Source organism: Oryctolagus cuniculus, chromosome 1 (genome assembly GCF_051225735.1).
Source record: "Oryctolagus cuniculus isolate XC-2025 breed Fujian yellow rabbit chromosome 1, ASM5122573v1, whole genome shotgun sequence".
Lineage (NCBI taxonomy): Eukaryota > Metazoa > Chordata > Mammalia > Lagomorpha > Leporidae > Oryctolagus > Oryctolagus cuniculus.
The window spans coordinates 84,701,002-84,718,833 of record NC_142867.1 but is presented as its reverse complement, the minus strand read 5'-3'; the positions used below and the strand labels follow the sequence as shown (position 1 = coordinate 84,718,833).

The 17,832-nt window shown below is 38.0% G+C and overlaps 1 long non-coding RNA gene across 1 annotated transcript in view; it reads left to right on the top strand.

The window, feature by feature from the left end:
• LOC149128495 (uncharacterized) overlaps positions 1-5,184 on the top strand; it is a 63,665-nt gene extending 58,481 nt beyond the window's left edge. The window contains exon 3 of the long non-coding RNA XR_016233510.1: positions 246-5,184. This is a non-coding gene — a long non-coding RNA (uncharacterized LOC149128495). The remainder of the gene's footprint in view (positions 1-245) is intronic.
• The last annotated feature ends 12,648 nt before the right edge of the window (positions 5,185-17,832 follow it).

Sequence of the window (17,832 nt, the reverse complement as noted above, 5' to 3'; positions counted from 1 at the left end):
CATAATTTCAGAGAGGAGAAAATGGCAGAAAAATGTGCATGTTGGTGATGTGTGTATTTATTCCCTACTGATATCTTGACTTTTTTTTTTTTTTTTTGAGTGCTTGAATTGTGTTTGGAAAATGTATTTATTTTAGGAACAGAATTCCTTTCAAGTACATCCAGTGGGTTAATTTGTAATTCTTGCAAGTTTTGATTTGCAGTCCACTCTTGTAACTTTTTTTTTTTTTTTTTTTTTTTTGACAGGCAGAATGGACGGTGAGAGAGAGAGACAGAGGGAAAGATCTTCCTTTTGCCGTTGAGTCACCCTCCAATGGCCGCCGTGTCTGGCGCACCGCGCTGATCCGAAGCCAGGAGCCACGTGCTTCTCCTGGTCTCCCATGCAGGTGCAGGGCCCAAGGACTTCAGCCATCCTCCACTGCACTCCCAGGCCATTGCAGAGAGCTGGCCTGGAAAAGGGGCAACGGGGACAGAATCTGGCGCCCCAACGGGGACTAGAACCTGGTGTGCTGGCGCGCAGGCAGAGGATTAGCCAGCCTATTGAGCCGTGGCGCCAGCTCTTATAACTTTTAAAAATGATTTTATTTATTTGAAGGTCAGAGTTAGAGAAATTTCTTACCCCTGGTTCGCTCCCCAAATGGCTACAACAGCAAGGGGCTGGGCCAAGCTGAAGCCAGGAGCCAGGAACTCCAACTGGGTCTCCTACCTTGGTACAGAGGCCCAAGCCTGTGGACCACCTTGCACTGCCTTCCCCAGGAGCATTAGCAGGAAGCTGGGTCAGAAGTGGAGCAGCTGGGACTTGAATCAGTGCCCATATGGGTTGCTGGCATCACAGGCAGAGGCTTAACCTGCTGCAGCACAAGATTGGCCCCTCTCATGACTTTCATTTGCTAGTTTACTGGCTAGCAGTTTAATACCATCCCATCTGTCTCCATCCAGGTCCATCTGATTTTCATAAAACCATTTGCTGTTTTTTTACAAATTGATTTTCATAGCTGAATTAATTACAGTAGCCCAGGACATTAGTTCTAATGAGTGTTTCCTAGTTTTATTTTGTGATTGAATGAAGAGACTGTACCTTTCATCTTGGAACCTTTCACTATTCTGAGAACCTTAGTCATATTATTTATTCTTGTCTAAATTGAATGCGTTTTTCCTGACCCAAGGATGGTGCAAGTAGGAATAAAGTTTAATGAAGTTTTAGGATGCCTGAGATCACTCACACTGTATGTACTTCTTTGCCATTGGTGAATACTTAGATGTTTATGATTTCCTTTGAGGTTCAGAAACATCTCGTGAGGCAAGTGCTTATACATAGCTCTTGTAATAATTAGGAAATGCAGGCTTAGAGCGAATAAAGGATTTGTCCAAGATAATATGTCTAATTCAAGTGCATCTAAGATATGAACCTGGGTCATTTTGCTTCATATCCAATGTGCATCAGACTGAAACTTAAGACTGAGTAGGTTTCTTTAGCAGTCACAATCTTGCATAGGTAACTGTGGATTTCACATTTTCACAGGAAAGAATGAATGTGGGAAAAGCTTGCAAAACATAAGACTGATTCTCTAATGGGTATTAGGAGAATTTAAGTATAGAATGGACGCACCCCAGTCTACTTTGTAGGAATAAAGACTTCGATTTCAGAATAAGAGTTAAGTAAGAAGCAACTACAGAAAGTTGAATTCACTTTGTATGTATGATTAGATCTTTTCCGGTGAATTTGTTTTGAGAGGGGTGAGGAAATCAAGAGGACCTGGGGTCTAAAGGAGGGGAAGAGTATAATGTGGGTAGGGAAGTTTTGCAAAGGGAGCTGGGATGCCGGCGTTCCAGGCCAGGGCATTAACCTGCTGTGCCACAGCACCAGCTCCAGTTGTGTTTACTTTGCTGCAAGTGGTAGAATTTCACTTTTTAAATAGCTGAATAATATTCCATTGTGTCTATATATATATATATATATATAATGAATATATATAGACAATGGAGATATATATATATATATACACACACACACAAAGAAAATATATACATATATATTTCCCACATTTTCTTTATCCATTCATCTGAAGATCACCTTGGCTGATTCCAAATTTGGGCTATGCCAAAAGAAGAAATAAAAATGGCCAACAAGTATATGAAAAAATGTTCAACATCACTAGCCATCAGGGAAGTGCAAATCAAAACAGTAATGAGATATTACATCATCCATGTCAGAATGGCTAAAATCCAAAACACTGAGAGTAACAATCATTGGCCAGTATGTGGACAAAGGGGAACACTTCTACGCTGTTGAGGGGAGTGTAAATTAGTGCAGCCACTGTAGAAAACAGTGTGATTTCTTAAGAAGCTAGAAATGGACTTGCCATGTGATCCAGCAATGCCATTACTGCATATATCCCCAAAAGATTTGTATGAGACTGTATCAGAGATACCTGCACCACCATGTTCACAACAGCACTGTTCACCATAACCAAAACTTGGAATCAACAAAGGAAAAATTTTCCATATAAATGTTTTTCAACTTTAGTACTTACTAATAAAAATATTTGTTAATATGAAATTAAAACTATACTTGCATGAAAATATTTAATGCGTGCCCTGGCATGTAGAAGTATTCATTGAATTTGAAGTTCAAAAAAATTAATTTGGTTATTTAAAAATCATTTGTCATTTTTATATAATTTTCATTTCTCTGTCAAATATTTAGCCTTCTCTTTTAATTAAACATTTTAAACATACCAGTAATAGTAATTTTCTGTTTTGTCTTATAATTCAATCTCTGAAGTATTTTAAATCTGTTACTGCTAGTTCTCACTCATGTCATCTTGTTTTCTTGTGCATTTTATGTTTTTTTACAATGAGATAATTATGGGGAGAAGAACTGTATTTTGGGACATCTTTTTTAAAAAGATTTATTTATTTTGAAAGTTAAAGTTACAGAGAGACACACACACAGAGGGAGAGAGAGAGGGAGAGAGAGCAAGAGCTCACTCTTCCAACTCTTCCATGCACTGGTTCATTCTCCAGATGGTCACTATAGTTGGGCCTGGGCCTGGCTGAGGCCAGGAACCAGGAGATTTTTTTCTTTCCTTTCCTTTCCTTTTTTTTTTTTTTTTTTTTTTTTTTAGATTGTATTTATTTATTTGAGAGGTAGAGCTGCAGACAGAAAGAGGGAGAGACAGAGAGAAAGGTCTTCCATCTGCTGGGTTACGCCCTAAATGGCCACAATGGCTGAAACCAAGAGCCAGAAGCTTCTTCCCCATCTGGAATCCAAGCACTTGGGCCATTCTTCCACTGCTTTCCCAGGCCATAGGCAGAGAGCTGGATTGGAGGAGGAGCAGCTGGGACATGAACCGGTGTCCATACGGGATGCCGGCCACATGCCACAGTGCCGCCTCAGAGCTAGGAGCTTCATCTGGGTCTCCAATTTGGGTGGCAGGGTCTTCTGCTTTTTAGGGAGCTGGATCTGAAGTGCAGCAGCTGGGACTTGAGCTGGTACCCATATGGGATGCTGCATCACAGGTGGTGGCTTTACATGCTACACCACGAAGCCAGCCCCTCTAGGCATCTTTGAGGCCAGAACTGAAGCTGAACTCATCCAGAGAGAATTTGCTTTGTGCTTGACAGTTGCCTAGGAGCATCACCAATTCCAAATCACTTAGGTTTTTTAATGAGAAAATTTGTAGACAAAACAAGTAATATGAATGAATAAAAAATATAAGCAGCAAGGTGAGCATAAGATACATATTTACAAAGAATCTGTTTTTATTCTTTTCCTAGTACTCCACATTCAGTAGCCCTAATATTAACTTCTTTTTTTTGAAAAAAGATTTATTTTAGTTGAGAGGCAAACTTACGGGGTGGGGGTGGAGGCAGAGAGAGAGTTTCCATCCTCTGGATCACTAAGTAGCTGCAACAGCGGGGGCTGGGCCAGGCATAAGCCAGGAGCCAGGAGCTTCTTCCAGGTCTCCCACATAGGCACAGGGGCCCAAGCACTTGGGCCATCTTCTATTTCTTTCCCAGGCACATTAGCAGAGAGCTGGATTGGAAGTGGAGTAGCCAGGACTTGAACCAGCACCCATATAGGATGACTTGGTGGGGTGGCTTTACCTGCTACACCACAGCACTGGCCCCTTCTTGTTTATCTTTACAGTGAAGGTTGTCTTTTGGGATCCCAGTTTTATGCAGAAGTCTCCTGTTGGAATCTACTGGAAACTAGTCCTGGGCTTTAAGTCCTATTGTCTTTCTGCAGGTAGGCATCATAGTATAAGCAAAGCACTCAAGGGAAAAGCAACTTTTAATTTTGACTTCCCTGTTAGAGTTCCTACTTTCATTTAGTGTTTAAAATCTATGGATTGCATTCCTTCATTTCAACTCAACAATATTTATATAGTATATACTATTTTGTTGCAGTTAGGAGGGATGTTCAAGGATATCTAATCAAATGTGTTATCAGAAATAGAAGTCCTGGGACTGGCACTGTGGCATAGTGGGTAAAGCCAATGCCTGCAGTGCTGGCATCCCAAATGGGCACCGGTTCAAGTCCTGGCTGCTCCACTTCCACTCTAGCTCTTTGCTATGACCTGGGAAAGCAGTAGAAGATGGCCCAAGTGCTTGGGCCCCTTGAAGCTCCTGGCTCCTGGCTCCTGGCTTCAGATTGCCCCAGCTCCACCCATTGTGGCCATTTGGAGAGTGAACCAGCAGATGTAAGATCTCTCTCTGTCTCTCTGCCTTTCAAATAAATAAGTAAATCTTTTTTAAAAAAATAAATAGAAGTTATTTATACATTGTTTTAATTTAAATTTTTTATATATAAATATCTTCTAAGTTCCCCCAGCTCTTTATTTTTGGAAACAGGAAGGATAACAGTTTGTGAATTGGTTAAATAAAAATGATTCAAGGTCAGGGTCTATCTGTAATAAAAAAGTTATGTTAGGGAAAAATAAAATAATGTAGCCATTATGAAATAAGAGAACATGTCTTCTCTTTAAAATGCATTTAGAAGACAAGATTCTTTACTAGGAAATTCAATTATTGTTATTTTTATTATTTAATTTTGTTTAAATGGCTTCCATGAATGGATAATTACTTTCTGTGTGTCTATGGGTGTCATGTTTTCTGGTTATACTATAAATAATAGTTAATATGCAGTTGGTTGAATAAAACTGAGCTAGAGATACATGAATAAGTACTTCAAACAAATATTTAATGAATAAACATTCTGTCATTACCATGAGAGACTACAGCACCTGTTTTAGAGAGATATCAGTGTTTTATTCATTTCAGTGTCACCCTTCAATTACCATATGGAACAACACACAGGTGGAAGAAAAATGACTCCTAGTATCCTCATTACTTATGTTTGTGTTGCAAGATTAGTCATCATGATGCCATCATTATACCTCTTTTTGTCTCTGGTATAAACTATGTTAACATTACTGCTACTGCTGCTGCCTATGAGTTGTTATGCCTATAACAAAACATTGTTCTGGGGTGCACCTGAGTTCAGCATTGACAGAACATGAGTTTTCCATGTTCAATAGGTAAAGGAAAACAGTTTTCAATTCCTTTTCCTGGAGTGACATTGTAAAAAAATTCTCAGACAGGTCTCAGAAAGGGAAATGGAGAAATGTTTCCATAAGAAATCTAGTTCATAATGTCCTCACGTAAAATGCCATTTACTTCCCACCTGGTTGCATTTCATCACTGCTATGGTTCTGTTAGAAAATAACTTCTGACAATTTGGGGGTGTTATCTTCTCTAAAAAATAAATTTACATCATTCTGATGAGACATTTTGAAATGTCAGCTGAAAAGTATAATCACCTTCAGTCTTTGGTGACCTCAACATCTAGAAACCCAAATTATCTCTGAAAGTTTGCAAATTGCTTTGTGAAGAAGGTATTAAGCTCATTTTCATGGTGTTATGTTAAAATTTATTATGCAATCCTATTTCTGAACTGACTGGGAGAATTTTCTCAGCTTGACATAAATCCTTAGATGGTAAAACTGATCATCGTGGAAAGAAACTGCATTTCCTTTTTTCTTCTTTTCATAGTTAAATGTTTCAGTTGCATTCTCTCATTTAAACTGGTCCTAAGTCATGCTATAGTTTGCATTTGGTTATTCCCCCAGTGGTACATGTCCTGCAACTTTGATCCTTTGAGTAACAGTGGAAAGCTGGTAGAACCATAGGAGATGCGTCCAGGTGGACACCAATTAAGTCATGGGGGTACCACCTTTGGAAGGGATTAATGCCCATCATTTGGGAGAGCTTAAGTCTCAAAAGACTGAGTTAGTTGCTGTGGGAGCAGGTTACAATGTTGGACTGCTTCTGCAGTTGCCGCTCATGTACACATGCTTCCACCATTTGATCACATCTGCTATGTTGAGATATAGCATGAGGTCATTGCCAGATATGGTCACTCAAGCCTCCAAAACCAAATTCTTTTCCTTATAAAGTATCCAACCTCATATATTTTATTACAGCAATATAAAATGGACTAAGACAAATCACTTGCACATTGATAGCCCAATTAAGTTTGGAAACCATAAAGGATAGGAAAATGTCCATTCTTCTTGCTTAATCTTTTCTTTTTTTACTAGCAGTTATTGAAAATGGAATCAATTGTAGCAAGAAGCTGCTCTCCAAGGCAGGAAAAACATATCATTTCAATGCTCTTTATTTAAAATTGTGAGTTTTTTTCTGGGACTTTCCTTTTTTTAACATATGAGAAAAAAACTATATCAGTGATTTATTTCTAACAGGCAACTGAGTATTTTAGAAAGAATATGGACTCTGAATTCACACAGACGAGTTTGAATCCCAACACTACCATTTAATAGATATGTGACTGTAATGAATTTCTTTGACCTCAGTAATTATTAGTTTCCTCATTTCGATAGTGGGGAATGGCAATACTTATTTACGGGGCAGTAGTAAAGATTAAATTATGACAGTTATGTATATAATATACACCTTTAAATAATGGCCCAAAAATAGTTAAAATTAGCATCACTGTTATTTTTGTTATTAGCATTATAATTTGTTAAATAACTGTCCTAACATTTAAAACATTTTTATTAACAATAATTATACATAGGTATGGGCTGTAGTGTGATGTCTGAATACATGTGTACAATGTATATTGATTAAAACAAGGTAACCAACATTTCCCCTTCTTTGACTTACTTTATAATTGGATGCTTGGAGCTTCTTCTATTTGTTCTTGCAGTATATATTAGGTTATTGTGAACTGTAGTCTCCCTCACTCTGCTTTGTAACATAAGGAACTTGGTCCTTTGCCCTAACTTTGATTTAGTAGCTATTATTCAAACTCCTACTAGCCCTCCCAACCCTTTTGTCCTGAAGTAATCAACATTCTGGGTTCACACTTTTTTTTTAAGCTTTCTTATATTCTTATATGAAGTAGAATAAGCAGATTTCTGAAAGAAGTCCCTTCTCTTTCAGTGTTTCGCTTATTTCACTTAACCTGCTGTCTTCTGGTTCCACCCATTTTGCTGCAAATGACAGGATGTCATTCTTTAAGTTGGTGAATATTATTCCATTCTGTATATCTACCACATTTTCTTTATCCATTCATCTGATGAAGGACACTTTTGTTAATTTCATATCTTGGCTATTGTGAACAATGGTGCAATAAACATGATGGAGTAGGTCATCTCTTTGATACAGTGATTTTTGTATACTCTGAATAGTTACTGAATACTTGAATTGCTGGATCAAATGGCAGTTCTGGTTCTAAAAACTTCCATACCATTTTCCATAGTGGTGGTACTAATTTACATTCCCACCAGCAGTATATGAGAGTTCCCCTTTCTCTACATCTTTCCAGTATTTTTTTTTAACTTACTGTATATTCTGTTATCTTAAAAATTTATGTATTTTAAAGGGAGAGAGAGAGAGAGAGAGATCAATCTTCCATCTTGTGGTTCATTATGCAAATGCCTACAATAGCCAGGACTAGGGCAGGCTGAAGCCAGGAGCCAGGAACTCCATCCAAGTCACACATGTGTGGCAAGGACCCAGGTACCTGGGCCATCATTTGCTGCCTCCTAGTGTGTACATTAGCAGTAAGCTGAATTGAATACCATGGTGGGACTCAATCCTAGGAACTCTGATATGGGATACATGTGTCATAAGTGGCAGCTTAACCTGCTGCGCCACTATGCCTGCCCTTTTGTTATTTTTAAAATATTCAAATAAATATATATATATAAAAATATATATATATATAAAATATTCAAATAAAATATTCAAACAAATAGCTGTTTTTAGAAGCAGATAAGCTTAAACAGGATGTAAAGGTAAAGACCATAGAGAACTTTTTTATTTTTATTTTTATTAATTTATTTTTTAAGGAATACAAATTCATATGTGCAACTTTAGGAATATAGTTATTCTTCCCACCATACCCACCCTCCCACTCATACTCCCACCCCTCTTTCCCCTCCTTCTCTCCCCTTTCCAGTCCCATTCTCCATTAAGATTCATTTTCGGTTAACTTTATACACAGAAGACCAGCTCTATACTAAGTAAAGATTTCAACAATTTGAAGACACATACAAAACTGTTTGGGAACAAGTATCACATTTAACTCATAATACAACTCATTAAGGACAGAAGTTCTGCATGGGTAGTTAGTGCACAGTAACTCCTCTTGTTAATTTAACCATTAATACTCTGATGTATGATGTCAGTGACCACCCGAGGCTCTTGACATGAGCTGCTTAGGCTATGGAAGCCTTTTGAATCCACAAACTCTGTCAGTATTTAGACAAGGCCATAAGCAAATTAGAAGTTTTTTCTTCCCTTTAGAGAAAAGTACATCCCTCTTTGATGTTTGATGGCCCCCCCTTTTTTTTAACTTTTATTTAATGAATATAAATTTCCAAAGTACGACTTATGGATTACAATGGCTTCCCCCCCATACCGTCCCTCCCACCCGCAACCCTCCCCTTTCCCACTCCCTCTCCCCTTCCATTCACATCAAGATTCATTTTCGATTCTCTTAATATACAGAAGATCAGCTTAGTATACATTAAGTAAAGATTTCAACAGTTTGCTCCTACACAGAAACATAAAGTGAAAGATAATAGATGATTTTTTAAATGATGATGAAATCAGATCAGACCTATTGTCATGTTTAATCCCAGTGAGAGTCAAGTTGGGAATTGATAATTTCTCTTTCTTTCTTTCTTTCTTTCTTTTCTTTCTTTTCTTTCTTTTCTTTCTCTTTTTTTTTTTTACAGAAGATCAGTTTAGTATACATTAAGTAAAGATTTCAACAGTTTGCACCCCCATAGAAACACAGAGTGAAATATACTGTCTGAGTACTCGTTATAGCATTAAATCTCAATGTACAGCACATTAAGGACAGAGATCCTACATGAGGAGTAAGTGCACAGTGACTCCTGTTGTTGACTTTACCAATTGACACTCCTGTCTATGGCATCAGTAATCTCCCTATGCTCCAGTCATGAGTTTCCAAGGCTATGGAAGCCCTCTGAGTTCTCCGACTCTTATCTTGTTTAGACAAGGTCATAGTCAAAGTGGAGGTTCTCTCCTCCCTTCAGAGAAAGGTACCTCCTTCTTTGAAGACCTGTTCTTTCCACTGGGATCTCACTCACAGAGATCTTTCATTTAGGTTTTTTTTTTTTTTCCAGAGTGTCTTGGCTTTCCATGCCTGAAATACTCTCATGGGCTTTTCAGCCAGATCCGAATGGCTTTAGGGCTGATTCTGAGGCCAGAGTGCTGTTTAGGACATCTGCCATTCTATGAGTCTGCTGAGTATCTCGCTTCCCATGTTGGATCACTCTCCCCTTTATTTATTCTATCGGTTAGTGTTAGCAGGTACTAGACTTGTTTATGTGCTTCCTTTGACTCTTAGTCCTTTCATTATGATCAATTGTGAACTGAAATTGATCACTTGGAATAGTGAGATGGCATTGGTACATGCCACCTTGATGGGATTGAATTGGAATCCCCTGTTATGTTTCTAACTCTACCATTTGGGGCAAGTCAGCTTGAGCATGTCCCAAATTGTACATCTCTTCCCTCTCTTATTCCCACTCTTATGTTTAACAGGGATCACATTTCAGTTAAATTTCAACACTTAAGAATAACTGTGTATTAATTACAGAATTAAACCAGTCATATTAAGTAGAACAGATAAAAAAACTACTAAGAGGGATAATGTATTAAGTTGTTCATTAACAATCAGGCTATGCTGATCAAGTCACCGTTTCTCATAGTGTCCATTTCACTTCAGGAGGTTTCCTTTTTGGTGTTCAGTCAGTTGTCACCAATCAGGGAGAACATATGGTATTTGTCCCTTTGGGACTGGCTTACTTCACTCAGCATGATGTGTTCCAGATTCCTCCATTTTGTTGCAAATGACTGGATTTCGTTGTTTCTTACTGCGGTATAGTATTCTAAAGAGTACATATCCCGTAATTTCTTTATCCAGTCTATCATTGATGGGCATTTAGGTTGGTTCCAGGTCTTGGCTATTGTGAATTGTGCTGCAATAAACATTAGGGTGCAGACCGCTTTTTTGTTTGCCAATTTGAATTCCTTTGGGTAAATTCCAAGGAGTGGGATGGCTGGGTCAAACGGTAGGGTTATCTTCAGGTTTCTGAGGAATCTCCAGACTGACTTCCATAGTGGCTTGACCAGTTTGCATTCCCACCAACAGTGGGTTAGTGTCCCTTTTTCCCCACATCCTCACCAGCATCTGTTGTTGGTAGATTTCTGTATGTGAGCCATTCTAACCGGGGTGAGGTGAAACCTCATTGTGGTTTTGATTTGCATTTCCCTGATTGCTAGTGACCTTGAACATTTTTTCATGTGCCTATTGGCCATTTGGATTTCTTCTTTTGAAAAATGTCTATTGAGGTCCTTGGCCCATCTCTTAAGTGGGTTGTTGGTTTTGTTTTTGTGGAGTTTCTTGATCTCTTTGTAGATTCTGGTTATTAACCCTTTATCTGTTGCATAGTTTGCAAATATTTTTTCCCATTCTGTCGGTTGTCTCTTCACTCTCCTGACTGTTTCTTTTGCAGTACAGAAACTTCTCAATTTGATGCAATCCCAATAGTTCATTTTGGCTCACTCACAAAGATCCTTCATGCAGAATATTGTTTTTTGCCACAGTGTCTTGGCTTTCCATGCCTGAAATGCTCTCACAGGCTTTTCAGCGAGACCAGGAAGCCATAAGGGCTGATTCTGAGGTCAGAGTGTTACTTAAAGCAATTTTCGTTCTATGAGTCGGCTGTGTGGACTGCTTCCCATGTTGGAACATTGTCTCCTTTTAAATTCTATCTACTATAATTACCCAACACTTGAGCCTATTTATACAATCATTTTAACACTTAATCCTATCTCTATGTTCACTTTAACACTTAATATGAGAACATTTGAATAATAATTGAATAATGATAAAGGAGAAGAGAGAGATAATTAAATTAATTGAATATATTCCCCCATTAGAATTCAATACTATGGGGTTAAAGACTTTTTTTAAATAAAGATTTATTTTATTTATTTGAAACTCAGAGTTACACAGAGAGAGGAGAGGCAGAGAGGCAGAGAGAGAGAGAGAGAGAGAGAGGTCTTCCATCTGCTGGTTCACTCCCCAATTGGCCTCAATGGCTGGAGCTGCATTGATCTGAAGCCAGGAGCCAGGAGCTTCTTCCGTGTCTCCCACGCAGGTAAAGGGGCCCAAGGACTTGGGCCATCTTCTACTGCTTTCCCAGGCCATAGCAGAGAGCTGGTTGAAAGTGGAGCAGCCGGGACTCAAACCGGTGCCTTTATCAGATGCCAGCATTGCAGGTGGTGGTCTCACTCGCTACGTCAGAGTGCTGGCCCCAATTAAGACTTTTTATGTGTCTGATTTTCCTTTCTCGATCATTATTCTGTCAAAAAAACTGTACATTTATGTAAAATGAGCTATTTGCTAGGCATTGTGAAAGAGTAATGATCAATGGGTAGGAACAGGCAAAGAGAATTCCATTTGAAATTAGTTAGGTGCTTCTTCCAAACCACAAACATACAAAGGGATGCTCACCCTCACCAATATCTAAAAAATACAAGTTAATAAAATTATAAAATTCTTTCTCTCATAGGATTTAGAAAATTAGACTAGTAACATTTCGATTTAGCAAAGATATAAGGGCATTCTCTTTGGGGGAATATAAATTGTTACAATTATTTTAGGCAGTATTTGAGAAATTTGACAATATTTATTTAAATTTAAAATGTGCAGAGCCAGCAATTCCAATTTTAAGGTTTTATCCAGAAGAAATAATTTTGATATCATAAATATATGTGTGTATATATATATATATCTCAGTAGGCTTGTTATAGCATTGCACATACTTGTATAGAAGGGAATGGAGAACAACAGACTAATATATACTTGTATTGTTATGTATCACTGTATAATAAATTGTACTAACAGTTAGCTGTTCAAATAGCAAACATTTATTGTCTTAGTGTTTTATAGGTCAGGAATTTGAGAGTGATTGAGCTGGGTGGTTCTGGCCCAGTCTTTTGTTACATTATAGTCACAGTATTGGCTGGGACTGCGGTTATCTGAAGGCCCAGAGGATCTGATTCCAGGATAGCATACTTATATGTCCATTGGCAGAGGACTTCCGTCCCTCAGCACGTGGACCTCTTTATAGTGTTGCTTGGGAAGTCTCATGACATAACTGGCTTAAGCTAGAGAAAGTTAGCCAAGAGAGCTACCACCACAAAAATTGGTAGGCATGTGAGGTAATGCATATGTTAATGAGCTGAATTTGGCCATTTCATAAATTATATATTTCAAAACATTATGTTGTACCAAACAAATAGCTCTAATTTTATTTGTCAAAATTAATTTAAAAAAGTAGCCAGCTACAGTGTCTTATGACTTACTCTCAGAAGTCACACAATATCATCTCTACAGTATTCTGTTCATTGACATTGAATGGCCAAGTCCAGTCTAAGGCCAAGAAATGGCAAATTAGGTACCACCTTTAGAAAGGAAGAGTGTTGAATAATTTTAAAAACCAAAACTTCCCTCTGTCCACAAGTTATTTACATGGAAAAGATATTTATCCTTTTCCAAAACCACCCTGTCCAACCCAAGTGTCAACCTTTTATAGCATCAGCTCAAAGTCTATAGCCTCCTCATCTTAATCAGATCCAGATGTGGATATGGCCTCTCTAGTGTTTTTCCTTACATGTAGCTTTTTGAGTATAGTTCTTTTTATTTCAATCCCCATCAGCTAAAATGATGTTATCTACCTGCATAGTCATCCAAAACACATTTGTAGCACAGGCATAAAATGACCAATCTGGAGATATTCCTGGTCAGAAAGAGGTGAAATGGAAGGATGGAAGCAGTTATTAGTCTCTAGCAATTCTGAAACTCACCTGGCACATGTTAGAGGTTCCTTGATTCTAAGTCAAGGACATGCTCAGGAATTATTCTCCATGGCTCTTGGCTCCACTCTCTGGATTCTTAGCTTCTTCCTCTAATTAATCCTTCCATTTCTTTCAAAGGTAAGCTGCTTATGGAGGCATGTAATTTTGTTAGTAAAATTTTGGGTTTTAAGTATCTCTTTTTTTTTTTTCATTGTGTTTTGTCTCTGTCCCATTCAATCTAAGTTTGTGGTATTTGTGTTAATATCATTATTTTTAGAAACTTGTGGGCCTCCTGTGCATCTTACTGGGGTTCACTTTATTAGACAAAAATCACATCTATATATATATTTTCCAATCCTTCCCTACCTTGGGCTTCTTCTGAGCCAAGGAAGGATCATATCCTTCAGCTTCTTTGAAACCTTGCTATTGACTGAATGGGTTTCTGGGGTACCATCACAGATCTTTCTGAGGTTGTCAACAAAATATTTTATAGTCACACTCTCAGCTGGACTATCTGCAGAGGCTGGGGATTTTCAAAACCATCAAGTTCTAGCTTTTCCTCTTTAGTAATCCTTCCTTTAGTTTATTTTCTTCCTTCATAACAAGTAGCAAGAAGAAACTATGAGAAGCCTTTGGTAATTTGCCTAGATCTTCTTGCTACATCAACTAGTTCATTACATACATTTTCTACTTTCCATATTACCACAGGGTGCAGAATTGCTAACTTTCATCACTAAATAACAAGAATCTCCTTTCATCCAATTTCCAATAAGCTTTTTCTCATTGTTTTTTAAGGATCACCCTCAACCTCCCTGTGGCTCTTAGGCTTCTGTTAACATTTTCATTAGACCTTTGCTAGCACTCTTCCTTAAAGCCCTTACAGCTTTTCCTTTCTATCTGGAGGACCACTTTTGCATTTTGAGGTATGTATTATGGCTACATCTCATTTCCAGGACCAAAGTTGTATCAATTATCTGTTGCTGTGTAACTGATCACTCCAAATCATAGCAGCCTACAGTAATCATTTGTTATATCACAACGTCTGTGGATTAGGAATCAGGGAGTAGCTTGATTGGGTGGTTTTGGTTCACAGTCTCTCTTAAGATTACAGTCAAGGTATTGGTAGGGCTGAAGGGTTGAATTACTTCCAAGATGTCTTCCCCACGTGCATTTTGGCAGAGGATCGTAGTTCCTCAGTGGCTATTAGCAGGAAGCCATGTTTTCTTGCCATCTGATCCTTTCCTTATGGTTGTTTGAGTGTCCTTATGACATAGAAATTGGCTTTTTGTTGACTGAGTGAACTGAGAGAGCAAAGAAAATCTTCAATGCCTTGGGTGATCTAGTCTCAGAAGTCACTGTCGCTTCTGCCCATAGTCTTCCCATTAACAGTTAGGCCCACCCTCAGGAGAGGGGATTGAGTTCTGCCTTTGGAAGTAGAGTATCAAGAATTAGTGGACTTATTTTATGAGTATGGTTTAGAAGCACTGCAGTAGCCATGTAAAAGAATGAGGCATGTCAAAAAATGTTCACTTAGAAAAGTGTTAATATATCATTATGCAAAAAAACCCAAGTTTTATTACTATATGTATAGCATGATCCTCTATTTTGTGAGAAAAAAATCCAATCTTTCATATGTAGGTACAAGCATAAAAATGTCTAAAAGCCTACAGTTCAAATTGTTGCTAGTACTTGCAGAGGAAGATACTTGCAAAGAAATAAATCCAGGTAGCCTGATGAGATGAGGAAAGAATTTTATATATTACTTTGAGAAAGAGGTAGAAGTCATGCATGAATTTTTACTTTCTCCTTAAGTTTTTCTATTTTCTAGACTTTCTACAATCAACGTGTATGGCTTACAGAATTAACAATTGCACTGAACAGGGAGAGATTTAACATTTGGCCATAAACATTAATTTGGATTTAAAGAGAATGGAGATGAAGGTATGATTCACCTCAATTCTCCATGTAATGATCAAATAAATGTCCAAGAGGAAAACAGATTTTTTCAGCTGTAGATGGGTTTGTTAAAAGTGGTTAAAATCAGTCACTTAAAGTGTGACATGTTCAATTCTGTGAATATTTGTTGTACTAGAGCACAAATGTACTACAGGATAAATGTTATAATATTTTATGATAAGATATAAAAGAAAGAGCATCTGATTAAAATGGAAGAATGACTTATTGAAATAGGCTTTATCTATTCTTTTTTCTGAAAGTCCAGTGCAGTGTCCCTATGGGAGTACATGTGCATTCACATGCACGCGCGCGCGCACACACACACACACACCATGGGGTGGGAAGGGCAGGAAAGAAGAAAATCGTGTAATTTTGACAGTGGGAAAGCAGATGGATAAGTGGTAATTGGCTCCACAGATCAGAGGAAGATAAAATAGAAGCCACAAGGGCTGAGGCTTAAAAGTGTGTCAACTCATGCCAAGAAGTTCCAAAAAAGTTTTATGAACTGAATTTTATGCCTGCAGAATATAGAGGACACAGGCAGAGAAGGAAACAAGAAAATTGCCTGAGAGTCTATAGAAGATGTAGTTTATTTCCTGGATCCTAACACCTGTCCCTATCTGGGCAACTCCCTCTTTCTGACCCTGGCAGAAAATTAGAGGCTCACTCTCTGGAGCTCTCAAACTGGAGGACTCTGGACATGGGGCATTAGGCAGAAAGAAGGATAAATTGTTAATTCCTAACCAGGGAGACAGAGTTAAAGTCTATGCTAAATAGCCTCTCCCATGGTTTGGCTCTGGCTGCCAAGTTTAATGGCAGGAGATTGGAGGAGTCTTTTCTGGGAAAAGTGATCAGTCCAAGAGAAAAGTCGACAACAAAACACAACACAAAGCCTTGGCAGTGGGTAGTCCTCCAGTGAAATGACTGTGCTCTACTCAGTTATTCCTCAGTGAAGCCCAATCTTTAACAAGCCTGACTCTGAGACTCAGTTTTGAGGCTTTTCTCTTAATATGAGCCAAGGGAAGAATGACAAGAGAGTTGAGGGGGATTTTTAACATCGAGAGGCCAAAACAAGGGAAAAAGTGGCACAAATGAGACAGTGTAGGAGGTAGAGGAAAAATACCTGTGATTACCATGAGGTAAGTAAGAAAAAGCATTATATCCATGATATGCAAAAAGGTACAAAAATGGATATTTGGAATATAATATAAAGCTACCAGTAATTTTGAAATGAGATACAAGAAATGGAAATTTAAATTTTTTATGAAAAAAAATAAGGAAAACTCTTAAATGTATGCAAACAACAAGAACAACAATGAGATATAAAAATGAAAAAGAAAAAAAGAGATATAGATTTCTAACATTCAAATAACAATACCAGAAAGAGACCAAAGAAAATGGAGGGGGAAATTAGCAAATAGACCATTTAAGAACAAAATTACAGAGTGAATGGAGATATCTGCAGATTGAATGAACCCATTCAGTGTCCCACATTAAAGTGGAATCGAGGGGCTGCCACTGGCAGGACAGTTAAGATACCAGTAGGGATATTCACATCTCATATTGGTGCGTGTGCCCAGGCTCAAGTTCTGGCTGTGGTCCAGATGCTAGCTTCCTGTTTATGCATACCTTGGGAGAGAGCAGGTGATGACTCAAATATTTGGTTCCCATCACTCACATGGGATAACTGGAATGAGTTTCTGGCTCCCAATTTGGGCTGCCTGGCTGTTACAGACATCAGGTAAGTGAATCAACAGATAGATGCTCTGTCTGTCTCTTGTTCTCTGTCTCCCTGCCTTTCAAATAAATTAAGTAAACACATAAATAAATAAAGTAGAATTATGCAGAAGTACAACATCATGAAATTTCAGAACATTGGGAAAATAAGATCCTAACAAAATCCAGATTTTTAAAAAGTCACATTAAAAAACATTGAAAATAAGAATGTCATTAGCAAAGTTCCTTGGTAGCAAAGTTAGATGCAAAACAATGGACCAATGCCTTCAAAATTTCTAGAGAAGATTATTTCCAACCTCTGTTTCTGCATCCAAACTACTAACCATGTATGAGATTAGAATAGGGACAATTTCAGACAAGTAAGATCTCAATAGATGTACCTTCCTTTCATCATTTTTCAGAAGGTTAAAAAGGGTGCACTTATCAAATAAGAAGAGTGAACTAAGAAAGGGCAACATGTGGAATCCAAGGAATAGGGATCTCACTCCAGAGAGGCAAAGGAAACATCCTGAATGATGGTAAAGGAAGATTCCCAAGGCATTGGCTGTGAGCTCTCTTGAAATGCTTCTGGATTAGAAGGACAAACTTGCAGGAGGAAGATGGGAAATAATAAATATGGAATTGATAGGCTGTCCAAAATGTTAGGCGGTTTTGCATGGAAACTACAAATTCTGGAATAAAGTTTAAAATGTGTTATGATAGCCACATA